The sequence below is a fragment of the Myotis davidii genome, unplaced genomic scaffold (genome assembly GCF_000327345.1).
Source record: "Myotis davidii unplaced genomic scaffold, ASM32734v1 scaffold18, whole genome shotgun sequence".
NCBI classification, from domain to species: Eukaryota; Metazoa; Chordata; class Mammalia; order Chiroptera; family Vespertilionidae; genus Myotis; species Myotis davidii.
Genome location: NW_006292696.1, coordinates 9,528,375 through 9,540,695, shown reverse-complemented (window position 1 = coordinate 9,540,695; position 12,321 = coordinate 9,528,375).

Genomic DNA, 12,321 nt, shown 5'->3' with positions numbered 1-12,321 from the left:
ATCCAGGCTGAGGGCTGTCAGTACAGCAGTGGTGGTGGGAGCCTCTCCTGCCTCCTCAGCCGTGGTAAGGATGTCTGCAGCTTAGGGCTACTCCTCGCTGACAAGTGGACATGCCCTGAGGGCTGCCGGGCTGCCAGAGGGATGTCTGATTGCCATCTTAGGCCCAATCCCCCAGGGTGCGGGCCTAAGCCAGCAGGTGGTCATCCCCTGAGGGGTCCCAGACTGTGAGAGGGCACAGGCCATGCTGAGGGACACTCCCTGCCCCCCGAGTGCACAAATTTTTGTGCACTGGGCCTCTAGTATTTACATAATAGATGGAGAAAAAGTGGTTCTCTTTACTAGTCGATTTATGTCTGCTCTTATTCCCACAGTTGCATGTATCCTAATGTTTAGCCTACTTGGTAATTAAGTAGGATTGAATCCTACTTGGATACAATTAAGCTTAAAGCAATATTGAGGTAAAATAGACTAAAATGCAGTACTTTTTCTAATCCCAGATTGCCAAAATGACATCTAAAACTTCTCCTACTCTTCTTTTAAATTATCAAAAGTCATTGCTTTACAACAACCAATTGCCAAATATTTGCTGAGTACCTATTCTTTATAAGACACTAATGGATTACAAAGAGGTGTAAAGCATGAATTCTGTTTTCAGAGTTTATGCTACAGGTATGGCACTGAGATACACAGAAAAATTGCTATTAGGAGTAGGTAATAAATTCACAGGCATCATCATGGTAAAAAATTTTTTATTTAGTGCCTGGTTGGGATCTTGAATAATATCCAAATTAATAATGTGCACAGCATGGCATGTCAGGCTGTGAGGATGAAATGCTACTGTGGTTATAGTAAAACATGGCAGTCATAGTAGTAGAGTTAGTAGGTATAAGAACAACTTCACACATTACTTCTAACCCTCTCAACTGTCCTATGGATTAAGTGCTGTGAGTTTTTACATGTGCATCCCAAATTAGGAATTCCATCAGCATTCCAAAGTCAGGACTCTTTGTCTCAACCATAATACTCTCTCTTTAAGACATCAAATCAGGCTTTAGGGAGGAGACTGGGTTGGAACAAAGTTTAGCACATATGAAACTTGATTCAAGCACTCAGCCGTAAGGGAAGCATCCATTTATTTTCTATATATCAACCTAAATTTTTTTTCAGTTCCTCAACATCGCATTAGGTATTTATTTTTATTCCAACTCCAACCATTTCTCATTTGTACAGAGGTTCTAAGTTTGTTTAAAATGGGAAGGAAGCAGCTTCCCTCCTTCAGTGCCCAAGATTGTCTAGTTTATGTGCCAAACTTGGGTGTTTCCATCTCTGACAAGGCTGGGAACACTGTGGCTAGGGTGCCAGCACCCTAGAAACAGTACCCAAGCATCTCCTCAGGCATGTGGCCCCCTCAGACCTTCATCCCCTTCTTGGGCAGGGGCATCTCCTCACTGCTGCTGCTTCGCAAAGACCAGACTATCTCCTACTTTCCAAGAAACCCAGCACAACTCTTACAAGTGGCTTAGGCTAGAATATGTCTTGTAAGTCACCTTTCCTTTGGCCCAGAAACAGAAATTTCTCCTGAGACAAGGAAGCACGGGAGATCATGCTATCTTTGTGAAATGGGTGGAGAATGAGAAGGACCAGGAGGAAAAGAAAGCAAATTAGTATCTCAGTGGTTCATTCTGTCACATAAACATTGCAGACAAGTAGAAAGGAAATAGGCAAAAAGGACAAGATAGGCCCTTGTAGGTTACCTGAGATTGCAGTAACCTGTGTGTAGTGCCTTGCTACCCAAGCATGATTCTAGCACCAGCAACAACTATATCTCATGGCAGTTTGTTAGGAACGTAGAAACTCATTGTACTCCCAAATCCACGGATCAGCACTAATAAATGCTAATGAATGGTACTGTCACAAGATTCCCTGGTGGTTTGTATGCATATTAAAGGTCTAAAACTACTGTATAGAGGGCAAAAAAGCACAAAGTATGCTCGCCCAAAGTATATTATATAGATCATTTGGTTACAACACAGGGTTTGTGCAAGAGAAGAAGTTTGATGCGTCTAGAAATGATGGCTCAAGAGACTTGAAAGACATGTTCAAGGAAATTAGAAGTTTCCCTGTATTCATCAGGGGGATCATTGGAAGTTTTTGCACCATTTGTGAAAGAGTATGGTAATCTGTAGCCTCAAATATTCTCTGTAGGATATGCCTTTAAGTCCATCTGACACTTTCAAAATACATAGGCTTTCTCAGGCTGCTGGAAGGCCATTAATTTACTGACATTTTATGATGTAAAGATGTTCTGATTAATGACTTGTGAGAGTAATTTTAGCTCTTAGGGTCACTGGGTTCTGCAAAGAGGCAGTGGGAGCTACGATCTCAGGGATAAGAGAGATTGAATAAATGTTCACAGTTACAAACAGAATATGTAGGGCTACCAGGCCACTCGGAACATGGTATATGAGTCCTTCAGGTTTTTTGACACTAAAGTGTGCACCTTTTTTCATCTGCCCTTTGAATTCTTATTCGAATTCTCACCTGAGGCAGGTCGGATGCAGAGTGGAGCCGGCTATCCTCATCCTCCTGAAGCAGCCTCCAGGTTAGTCATTTGCAGCCATCACTGCACATTAGAATCACCTGGGGAGCTTGAAACACTCCATCTGCCCAGCCATGTTCCCAGACTAATCAAGTGATTATTTCTAGTAGTGCTAATAATCAGCCAGGTATGGCTAGAATCACATAAATGCCCTCAAACTGAGAATTACAATAAAAGAGGAAGTATTCTTCTGGTTCAGTGTTTGGCATGAACCAGAAGATTATCATTTATTAGGTCCATAACCCTGAGATCTGTGTTTCACGTGCATCATCTGTTAAGGAGTCCCCTAGAGAGATAATGGTGTGTCAAGGAAGATTTTTACCATAAACCCCCTTTACGAAACAGTAAACGGAGGCTCAAAGAAAAGAATGTAGTTCCCTACCCTCAGGAAGCAGTTGAGCTGAGATTCAACCCAGCGGAGTAAGACTTGGAGCCTGACTCCTGGTCCAAATCACAAATCCTGAGAATTATATATGAATTCATTCATTCTTCCTGATGCTGATCCAAGGCTATTGAGTACAAAGTATTTTGTTGTTGTTGTCAATCCTCACCCAAGGATATTTTTCCATTGAATTTTAGAGAGAGTGAAAGGGAGGGGGAGAGAGAGAGAAGCATTGATGTGAAGGAGACACATTGATTGGTTCTTTTATACCCTGCTTCTTAGCCCAGGTGTCCTTTTGGACATCAGACACCTTTCCCAAAGCCCTGATCTCTGTCCAGCTTCTGACTAGGATCAATGTTTATTTCTCCAACTAATTTGGTGACTGACATCACCAATCTGTTCTTGACCTTGGTAATAACGTTTATTTACCTTTCCACTGCCGATCTAGACTCAATAATATTGTCTGGTTCTCACTTGGAAATCTACATACAGGGTGGGGCGAAAAGTAGGATTCCAGTAGTGAGTATGTGAAACGGAGTTTACTCTTGTTTTAGTGTTTATTAAATATTGAATTATTTTCCATAAAAACAACCATAAACCTACTTTTGCCCCACCCTGTATTTCTTGATTCACATTAATATATGAGAATTCTTTTTTTACTTTAACTGTTTGGGTTCTTGCACAACATTTAAGTGACTACCTAGAGTCAGACAGACCTGAGCTGGCATTTTGAGTATGCTATTAACCTGCTGTGTCATTTTGGGCAAGTTCCTTAACTTTTTACAATCTTAGGTATCTCATCTGAAAATTGTGACTACAAACCTAACCTCAGAGATTAATGTGAAGATTGAATGAAGTAAAGCATATTAAATACTAAGCACAGTGGGTAGTATAATTACCTACTCAGGCAATCAGTTAATGATGGTCATATAAGACACACACAGCGAGAGGGAGGGAGGGAGAGAGAGAGAGAGAGAGAGAGAGAGAGAGAGAGAATTTAATCTTCTTGCAGACTCAAATGCTGCTAAAAATGATAATGTTAGGAAATTCTGACTTAGGCAGAATAAGGAATGTATCACCCGTAAATAAAGGAGTTAAGTTATAGTTATAATATCCAAAAACAGACTGAATCAAGTTCACATAATGTGATGGTCAAAACATTGTGAGTGACAAAATATTTACCATAAAAAATTAAAGAAAAATCATGAATTTAGATGACTGCCCCTGCTTCTCCATGACCTAAATCTTTTTATATCTCCTATCACTCAAGGGGAATATGTTGAAAAATGCCCCTGCATCCTCCCCTCTTTGGATGTTCCCTTCTTCCTCAGCTTACATCGGTGTGAACTACTTCCATCCGCGTGCGTCTTCACCTCTGTGGGAGAGGATGCACACAGATATTTTGAGGGAATTTATGTCAATGGGCTCTAAAAAACCCCCAAAAAACCTAAAAAACAGAAACAACTACAACAACAAACCAGACAGTGCTGCTGTGCTGCCGTGACCCTCAGCATCAGGGTGCCTACACAGAACTGCCATCTCAGGAAGTGGGGAGTGGATCTGAAGTGAGAAGTGACACAAAATGATTAGTTCCGCTCTGCAGACGCAGGGTGCTGGCAGGCTGAGGACCAAGTCAAGCATCTTAGTCGTGAATTTGTTTGTGAAGGTGTCTGTGATTTGCACCACAAGGAAAGATGAAGAGAACATAAAACCACATTTTAGAACTATGTGTGATGGTGAGAAAATATTTTATTGGTGGTGTTATTTCCTGACAGCTTTGATGAACCTGCAGACTTCCTCCCTCTCTCTCCTCCATTCATGCTTCCACATGTGTCCCAGTTAATGTTAACCCTCCTACTAAAAACAAAATAAACACACGTAGTTACTATGAGTCAGAGGCGCTTAACATGCATTTTCGTTATGGCCTTTGCAAATGAGGGCAGGTAAACAGTGCCAGCTCTGCAGGTGGGTGGGCTGGGCATGAATCTCAGCTCTGCCATTACTGGCCCTGCAACTTGGGCAAGTTACTTAACCTTCCTTTCCCTCAGTTTTCTCATCTGACTTAAAAAGATTGAGGATGATAATAATACATATCTCATGGGCTACTCAGTTTTGCAGTTGGAACATGAAAGCAGGTGTAGACAGAATGTAAACTAATGAGCATGGCTGTGTTCCCAATAAAACTTTATTTATAAATCAGGGGCAGGCAGGACTTGGCCAGAGATACAGTTTGCCAACCCTTGACTTAGGTAATCTTAAATGTGGGAGGAACTTTAGGGGCCACCTATTTTGCATATGAGACAACTAAGAGATAGGAAGAGGCTGTAACTTGACCACCTCTCTCCTAACCCTCCCCTCAAAAAACATCTCACAAGTAGTGTTACAAAAAAAACTAGTTATTTTTCTTACATAACTCATGATATAGTTTTCATCTGTAGGGTTCCAATAATGATGTCTTATTTTTCAGAAACAAAGTTCTCCTGAGGGTGCATCTCATACTTTCCACTTATCTTAGATTCATACCCCAGAAGCAGACCAAGAGAGAAGGATTCTTGGATAGGTGATAAGCAAGTAGGGGAAATTAGACAGGAAGTGGGAGAGTAAACCAAGCAAGGGTGATATTTCAAGCAAAAACTCTTCTCAGGATACACTGGAACATGACTGCACGGGGATCCCTGGAGTGAGGACTGCTTCTGAGCTGCCCTGTTCCCAGCCAGGTAATCACTGCCTAATGGACACCTTGGGAGGTTGCAAACTCTCCAGGTCTTTCTCAGTGGCCCAAAGCTGCCCCGGTGGCCCAAGGGTGGTATACTGAAGAGGTTACATACAGGATGTAGAAGTCACTCCAAAAAAAAACATGACTGCACGGGGATCCCTGGAGTGAGGACTGCTTCTGAGCTGCCCTGTTCCCAGCCAGGTAATCACTGCCTAATGGACACCTTGGGAGGTTGCAAACTCTCCAGGTCTTTCTCAGTGGCCCAAAGCTGCCCTGGTGGCCCAAGGGTGGTATACTGAAGAGGTTGCATACAGGATGTAGAAATCACTCCAAAAAAATGTGTATGTGCTTGTGTGATTGGGCGGGGAGGGGGGGTATGTAATGCAGAAATGATCTGAGGGAACTTGGGAGGGGCGCTGGTGTTGTCTTCTTCAGGCCCTTAGTAGCAAAGGTAAACACATTAATTAACCTGTTTGGAGGCATAGACCAGAGGTTCCTGCGAGAAGCTAGATACTTATTTCATGTTTCTTGTTTTATCTATAATAATTCATATGAATGTTGTGTTTTACTTTAAGATCACAATGATTACTTACTTGAGGGCCTTTCTAAATCTAAATCTATTTGCTGTCTTCAAAAGTTGTTTTAACTGATGATACATGATTTTTTTTAATCTTTACATTTTAGAATTTTTTTTCCCCTACCATCACTCTCTCACTGTACTTTCTTTCCTAGTAACACTTCAGTTTGGGTCAAATAACATCTTAATGATTTTCTTTTCTCGTGTCCTGATAATACTCCCCTCTCTGTATAGAAGAACTCAGGCTCCCAAAAGAAACACACACACACACACACACACACACACACAATTAGATGAGCATCCATTTTACTATTCAGGTTTCTTATAGTAAGTTCTTAAGGGCTTTTCCAGTCTAATTTTAAAAGAATCTGGTGTACAAGATGAAATACAAGATTTCTTCCCCAAGCCAGTTCAACTTCACAGTAAGATTAAAAAGAAATACAATGCCATGCCATTCCTTCCAAATATTCTCATGTCCCTTTGAATATAAAGATGACATAAAAGACCCTCTCAAATCACTAGTGCCTTTTCCGTGATATGAGAGGTATTTTGTTTTTCTGTTCCGGTAAATATCTTACTGTGTTTTCCACTAGTGGATCTTTTGTTTTTCAGTAAAGGCTTTCCCAGTGGTGACCTCTTTTTCCTGCAACCTCCTTGGATTATGCTCTTCTTAGTTTATGCCTTTCTTATAACATTCATATTCTATTGCTTAATCATTTTTTTTTTGCTATCTTCCGCACCCTGCTACAATTTAGCTCCTTAAGGAAAGGAACTTTATCTAATCTATCTTTTTGTTCTCTGCAGAACCAAGCACATTTCTATGTACATAGATGTGCAGTATATTCACTGAATTGCTGAATTTGATTTTGGCAGCCTGTGTCATAGAGGTGACCTTGTCGTCTAATGATGTTCAGGTTAACGTCACATTTGAATGCTGATCACTCACACTAGTGATTTTTTCCCTTTTGACATCCTCGCCCCAGGATATGTTTTTATTGGTTATTTTGAAAAAGAGGAAGGGAGAGAGAAAGAGAGAGAGAGAGAGAGAGAGAGAAACATCTATGTAAGAGGAAAGACATTTATATGAGAGAGGAACAATGATCAGCTGCCTCCCTATGCACAACAATCAGGGATGGAACCACCTTGATCAGGGATGGAACCAGCAGCCTAGGTATGTGCCCTGCCTGACCTGGAATCGAACCCGCAGTCTTTTGGTGAATGGGATGACACTCCAACCAACTGAGCCACTCTGACAGGGCTCACACTAGTGACTTCTGATGATCAGAGATACTTAAGAGTTAGGAAGCCCTCACTTCAGTCTAAACTATAAGAGTATGTATATCTTATAAAATTTTGGCAGGTTGTTCCTAAGCCAAATTGTTTAGTGTGAGATTCCCAAATGTTTGCATACCGCCTACATTTTTTTTCAAATCCACGCACCACCTGCTTTGCTTTTTCTTAAAAACATTTTCTTTTTTTAATTATTAATTTCAGAGAGAGGAAGGGAGAGGGAGATAGAAACATCAATGATGAGAGAGAATCATTGATCAGCTGCCTCCTACACGCCCCCTAATGGGGATCAAGCCCACAACCTGGGCATGTGCCCTGACTGGGGAATGGAACCGAAAGGTGACCTCCTGTTTCATGGGTTGATGCTTAACCATTGAGCAACACCAGCTGGGTGGCTTTTTTTTTATACATATGTTCTTAAATTACACAGTTTTAACCGAAATAAATTTATTTAAATGAAAGATGCTATCACTACCTTTTATGTAACTCTATTATTGACCACAAATGGAGTATATACATAATGATAAAGACCAATGCTTTGCATCTGAAGACTTTTATCCCTCAGTTCAAATGGAGAAGGAACAAGTAATTCATAGAGGAATATCGATGGCATCTTTACAGCAAACTGTGACTTTCTTTGTGACTAACTCAGGATGAAACAGAGTTGAGACACGTGGTGATATTCCTATTTAGACCTCTGTCCATGTAATATCCAGAATCATATCTTGAACCATCAAGGGTCTTCATGCCAACTTCTGGATAAAGTGCATATTTGGAGCATGCCAAATTCCCAAAGTTCCCATTGCTTTTTGTTGATGCATCATTGGCTCTAATATCCCTTAATTCTAAATTTCCAAAAAGATAAATTATATTTAGCAAAAATCTCACAAATATTCCAATTACAAATGGGCAAAAGGCCCTGAGTAGACATTTCTCCAAAGAAGATACATGAATGGCTAACAGGTACATGAAAAAGTGCTGAACACCACTAATCATTAGGGAAATGTGTATAAAAAAAACCTAAGTGAGATATCAGCTCATTCCCTGTTATAGTGACTGTCAAAAAGATAAGAGATAACAAATGCTGTTGAGGATATGGAGAAAAAGGAACACTTGTGAACTGTTGGTGGGATTGTAAAGTGATATAGCCACTTTTGAAAACAGAATGGAGGTTCCTCAAAAAAAATAATAACACTACCATATGATCCAGCAATTCCACTCCTGGGGAATATATCCTAGGGAAACAAAACACATATATGCAATAGACATCTGCAGCATCATGTTTGTAGCACTATTATTTATAGTACCTAGAACATGGAAACAACCTAAGTGTCCATCAACAAATTAATGGATAAAGTAGTTGTGATATATATGACAAAAAAAGACAAATGACGGGCACACTTACACGTGGGATCCAAAGAACAACAACAAAGTCATAGAGGAGATTAGATTTGTGTTTATCAGAGGAGGGGGTAGGGAAGCTGGATGAAGGCGGTCAAGGCTACACATTCCAGTTATAAATAAGCACTAGAGATGTATGTACAACATGATGACTATAGTTAACACTGCTGCATGATAGCTTTGAAAGCTGTGAAGAGAGTAAATTCTGTGAGTTCTCATCACAAAGAGAACCTTTTTTGGTGTATCTATATGAGATAATGGATGTTAGCTAAATTAATTGGGGTAGCCATTTCACAATATGTGTAAATCAAATCATTATGCTGTATAATGAAACATATATACAATGCTATATGTCAATTATAGCTCAATCCAACTGGAAAAGTTAAAAAGACAAGTTACATTTAAAACAGTAAATCCTGGTAGACATTGGTTGATGGGCTTTCTCGCCTGAAAGGGACTGACTTTATCTTAAGGAGCAGTGGCTGTGCTCTCTGCACCACATGGGACAGCCCTCTGTACGAACACTTCTACTCGTGGCCCTTAATCATTGACCCTAAAAACAAATTCATCTTCTTAGGAGCTTGGACCTAAATGATCTTCATGAAATTTCTGTGATGAGAGAATTATGTTAAAACAAACGGAAGAAAAGAGTGTTGATTACCACCTATTCTTTAGGTCTCCAATTAGAGAAAATATTCACTCTAACAGGCTTTTCCTGGTTCTCCATTGCTCCTTTTCTGCAGCAAAGCTTTTCTTAATCACAAAACCTTTGACACTTTCAGAAAATTGTGAAATGGGGATAATATTAGAACTTACCTCATAGTATTTTGTGAAAATTAATTAGGTGTAGTAGAGAGGTTAGAATTTAAGGTCAGGAAAGGTCATTTAGTATCAACAATGACTTACGTTTTATAGTTCTATAAGAAACAAAGCTCTATTTCTATTATTAAGGAAAATTATATGTTAACATCTAATTGATTATTAATATGGGAAATAATGTATTTAATTGCTTAGACTGCAAAAAAGTTGTTGTGAAATTCATTTATTCAACAAAGTATAAGTGGAACTAATGAAATTATTTGATATAAACATTATAATATTTTTACTACTAGTATAGGTCTCTATTACCCAAATATTCAAGTATTAAAGATCTTCTATACTTAGTCATTCTTGTTCATAATTTTATTAATTTTTTCTATTGATCTTTGCATGTATTTACATGTTTATTCATTTATAGCATGATTATTTTTAAAGTTTTCAGGGTGACTTTGTCACACATGACTATGTGAGTTGCTAAAATACTAAGTAGTAATCATCTACCCTTGACATAAATCTGAGAGACCACTTATTCTAGACTGATGTGTTCATTCATTTATTCTTATTGGCTACTTCAAAGGACACTGCTTTAAGTGAATGTTCTGGAACCTCTTCTAGTCATACTCAAGTCCCTATGTCACAAAATCTTTATCAAAAATTTATGGTTAGTAATAATACCTCTTCTACCTATGATAGGAATATGTGGTTTGATCTGTACAACCTCCATTCCTTCTCTTTCTTGTAATAGCACATTAACATCTTCCTTTGGATAATCATTCCTCAACCATTCCTAGTCCAATGGTTTGGATATGGTTTACCCCAACTTCAGGACCATGGGTGAGAGCCAGCTCACCAAGAAGAACAAGTGATAGGTTGACGATGGAACTATGATCCAAGGCCCCATAGACTGGCCTATCTTGTAGTTTTGATGCAGTTACTAAAATGCTCATCTTCTCAGGCTTGGTAATTGAAATCATAGGAGACAGTAGCTGATGGTCATCTTTGGACAAGAGCCTGTCTGAGAATGAAGTCAGCTTTCATAAAATCAAATTGTGAATGAAATAGGTTAAGCCTCTAAATCCACCGATACTCAGAGCTGAACACCCTGGACTTTTTTAGTTACGTGACCTAATATTCACTTTTGCTAGTTTGAGTTTGGTTTCTGTCACTTGCAACCCAAGAGCACTGAATAATACACTACTGAGCAATACACTTCAAATAATTAATTGCGTAATTGTTGATGTTTATTATAGAGTGAGCAAGCTAGTAAGCAAGCACTCAAGAAATATTAGCTATGAATAATAATTATAATTTATCAGTTAGAGTACCTCAAACATGTTAGGTAAATGCACTGAGCCTGTAGAATAATAAAAATAAGAATGAAAGTCCCTTGTAGAATTAGCAAATGGAGATGTTTGCAAAGAGGGTTTTAACAAAACCAAAAACAAAAAAGAAAGATGCTACAACTGGTTTTAGATGCATAGAGGTGGGGAGAGACTGACTCTGACTGAGGATGGAGACAGATGGTGCTTTTTAATACCTTCATAAGCCCAAGTGCTCTCTCTAACTTTTGGAGACCACTTGACACAATATAAAGCAGATTAAAATGTAACTGCCCTGTGTAAAACTTAAATGTGTGCAATTATAGACATGGTATTACATTTTATAGACATTTTATTAAACATTAACTAATTTCAACATTGCAGTTTGCTTTTTAAATATGGAGCCAATATGACATATTTGAGAATTCCAACATTTTAATTAGGTTCTCAAAATGGTTATAGACCCTAGACTCTTTAACTCATCTAGTGGTAAAGAGCCCTGGCACAGGGGTATCAGGAAAGGACTCAGTGGTGTGACTCACATTTGGATAGGTTCTCAAAATGGTTATAGACCCTAGACTCTCTAACTCATCTAGTGGTAAAGAGGCCTGACACAGGGGTATCAGGAAACTTTTTACACATTGGCTCACCTATCTATGGGCATCTCTCAATGGCCATCCCCAAGAAACCAACTGGCAAGAGATTTTAAAAAATATATTCCTTAGGACCTTCCGTGTCACTGCTTATACATCAGTTTTGTTCCATTACTTATATTGATAAGGGAAACCTCCCCTTTAGATTTTGAGAAGCAGTTGATAAAAAGGGACTTCTCTCCTATTGTATCCTTTCATAGCATAAGGGATGTGCTGATTCATTACTGCTCAGACTGCGTGTGAATAGGGTTAGCATCCCCAGGGTGTTGGTGCTTAGGTAATGTCCTCACCTAACAATTTTACCTAGATTTAGAGCATCCATGATTTTTTAATATAATTTTTTCTGTATTGATTAAGGTATTAAATATGTGTCCTTATACCCCCTCCCCCCCTCCTCCACTCATGCCCTCATCCTCCTCGTTTCTGTGTCCGTTGGTTAGGCTTATATGCATGCATACAAGTCCTTTGGTTGATCTCTCTCCCTTACCCCCACCCTCCCCTGCCTTCCCTCTGAGGTTTGACGGTCTGATAGATGCTTCTCTGACTCTGGATCTGCTTTTGTTCA